Consider the following 2951-nt stretch of genomic DNA (forward strand, 5'->3'; position numbering starts at 1 on the left):
GTAATCTGTCCGGGGTCCGGTTAGTGTTTCTTCAATATGCTTCAAATAACTGTTGAGATACTGACAATACCCGACACACACAGACAAACTCGATGCATAAGTTGTTTAAAAATTTACACGTTAATAAAGCGTGCTTTGATTATGATAGCAAACAAAAATACCCAATTCATGGGTTTAAAGTGTAACCCAAAATATAGCCAGAAACCATATAAAAAACAACCAACAGACTGCTTATGATAGCAAACAGAGCAAAACAGCAAACCAAAGATCACCTTACATTACATATTACATATGCGTGCTCTCACTCATTACCCATAACACACTAAATTATTCATAGAACCATTAACCACCGCATGCATATATTCTTTTCTTCAAGCAACCTGCACCTGGATCGTCTTGGGCTTCTTCGGCTCAGGCGGTGGCAGCTTCTCCACGGTGCCCGTCAAGACGCCGTCCTGACAAACCTCGCTTATCTTATCCGTATTCGCATTTTCGGGCAAAGCGAACTTCCTCATAAACTTGCCGATCCTTCTCTCCATCCTGACGTATTTCACTCCCTGGTCATGCTCCCTCTTTCGCTCGCCGCTTATCACCAACACGTTGTCGTCTTCCACCTGGACCTTGATATCTCCCTCTTCAGCCCCGGCATGTCCACAATAAACACGTACGAGTTCGGGTACTCCTTCACGTCCGCTGGGGTTGCCGCCATCGCTCTGGCGTCCCGGACGTAAGCGCGGGTTGGTCCGGAGTTGTTAGACTTGGTGTTGTTGTCGTCCGTGGCTTCGAGGATGTGGTGGAGGTTGCGGATGAGTGGAGAGTCGAACCCCATCAAACTGATGTCCATTTTTGAGCATTGCTGTTGACGTTTTACAGATATTTGAAGGTGATTTAAGAATCGTAATTAGACAAATGAGATTGTAGCGGTATTACTCGGATGATGTAAACCGAGATTCAGTGGTGGATTTATGGGAGTGGAAAGTAGATTCTGGAATAACTAGGAAAGGTAAAAGAGGGATCTAGACTTCTAGTGGTTTCTGGAACACGGAAAAACAAAATTAATTTTGTAATATAAAATGCACGCTAAAAATAAAAACATTGCGTACTCAAAGTTCTGTAGTAGTGCGGTTTTTACTTACGGGAGCTCGAGCTCGAGCTTGAGCGGACTCAAGAGCTGTTTTTTTAAGCTCGAGCTCAGCTCGTACGTGATTTTTCTAAGCTCGGTCGTTGCTTGTTTATTACTTATTAATTAATTTATATACGCTTGTAATTATTTTCATAAGCTTTGAGAAAAAAACCTTAAACAAGCATTAGCTCGGCTCGGGATGTTCGTGTTGCCTAACGTCCTTTCAGAGAATGTAAATGAGAGTGCTTAAACCGTCTTTTCTTTGTTTTACGAAAAACCAGTATTGGCAATCATATTCAAATGAATTAGAATGAATAAAGCTCATTTGGTATTTAAGTACAACTAGTAGATTGCCTACAAATGTATACATAAAACATTAATAATATACAACTTTTGATTACAAACTTTATTCATGAAGATTTTCAAAAAGGTTTACTGTATTATGATTTGGCTTCCTCCTCCTAATCTAATGTTGCGAAGATCACAACACTATTGCTTGTCATCGTTGATAAACCTTATGTTTTCTTTCTTTTGGTTCGTTAGTTGTGAAGTTTAATATTGTGTTTTATGGTTTTGTTTTGAAGTAACATCCACTTGTGGAGCATGAAATTGCTGAAATAGCAGAGAAAGTGGTGTTAAACGAGCTCAAGCTTATATAAAGTTGTTGACAAACGAGCCAATGATCGAGCTTCACTTATCGAGCTCGAGCTGTCTCGCGACCCTAAATGAGTCTGCTCTATATTATATTATTATATATAATATACTAAATTTATATTTATAATAATTTATTTTATGTATAAATAAAATTATGATTAAATAAAATATATATATATATCATGTTATATATAAATTTTATATAATATAAACGAAGTAATATTGAAGTGGTTCAATTCGAGTTAAATGGGTTGAAATTAATAATTAACTAATATTAAAAGGGGTCAAATGGGCCAAAAGTCCATTGAACATGTATTAACTGACTCGAACCCATTTGGGTTAATTTTGTTTTGATCCGAGTTAAAGTTTGTGCATAAAACGATTTGCTCTGACCCGAACCCGACATGATCCGGTAACCAACATGGCCCAACTTGCCCTTTGATCCAAAGACCAAAGTTTGTATTTTTATGACCCGGGCAACCAAAATTCTTTCTCTTTTCAGACATGAACATCCATTAATATCATGATTTTTTGAAAAACTGAAGCGAACCTCTAAATAATTTATAGGATGAACACTTATACAAAAAGAACAAGGGTTCTAGTAATTAAGGCTATGGCTTGCAACTGAAAGATACCAAGACCACATTTACTCAATTACGTGTTTTTGAATTGTTTTTTTTAATCTAATTAAAAATATACGGTTTACTTTTACGGGTTTTATCTTTATGTCTCATGACATTAACCCATACTCAGACATGAGACTACAATCTCCTCTGACCTCCAGGCTCTAACCAATAGCCGCATGGCGCCCCTACCGCCTCACCAGACGTCACGTGTTTCATAGCTCCACCAGATTACAGCAAATTATGCCCATGCTCACCTACGTTGATCACCTTCCGTCCATCCTGCCACAACCCAAAATTGCATGCCACGATTAACCTAGAATCTTTATAAAATCTATTAAGGTAAGCTTATTCTCCATTTGAATTTGATATTTTAATCGAATTTGTTTGAGATTTGATTTTCACTAGTTAGTGAGTGAGATGATAAACGAAATGGGACCAAATTCTGAATTGCAATTGAACGACATGACTACGCGACATTAGGACTTGATATGTATAGACAATTCTCAATAATATCAAACCAAACAACAAAAACAAACAAAAAAAACAGC

General features: G+C 37.5%; 1 pseudogene; it reads right to left on the bottom strand.

Moving 5' to 3' along the window:
* Window positions 1-256: 256 nt before the first annotated feature.
* Window positions 257-855, bottom strand: LOC143586858 (17.9 kDa class II heat shock protein pseudogene; annotated as a pseudogene).
* Window positions 856-2951: the final 2096 nt, after the last annotated feature.

This window comes from Bidens hawaiensis, unplaced genomic scaffold (assembly GCF_021521415.1).
Source record: "Bidens hawaiensis isolate Kalapana, Puna unplaced genomic scaffold, B.hawaiensis_p1.1 tig00035019_1, whole genome shotgun sequence".
NCBI classification, from domain to species: Eukaryota; Viridiplantae; Streptophyta; class Magnoliopsida; order Asterales; family Asteraceae; genus Bidens; species Bidens hawaiensis.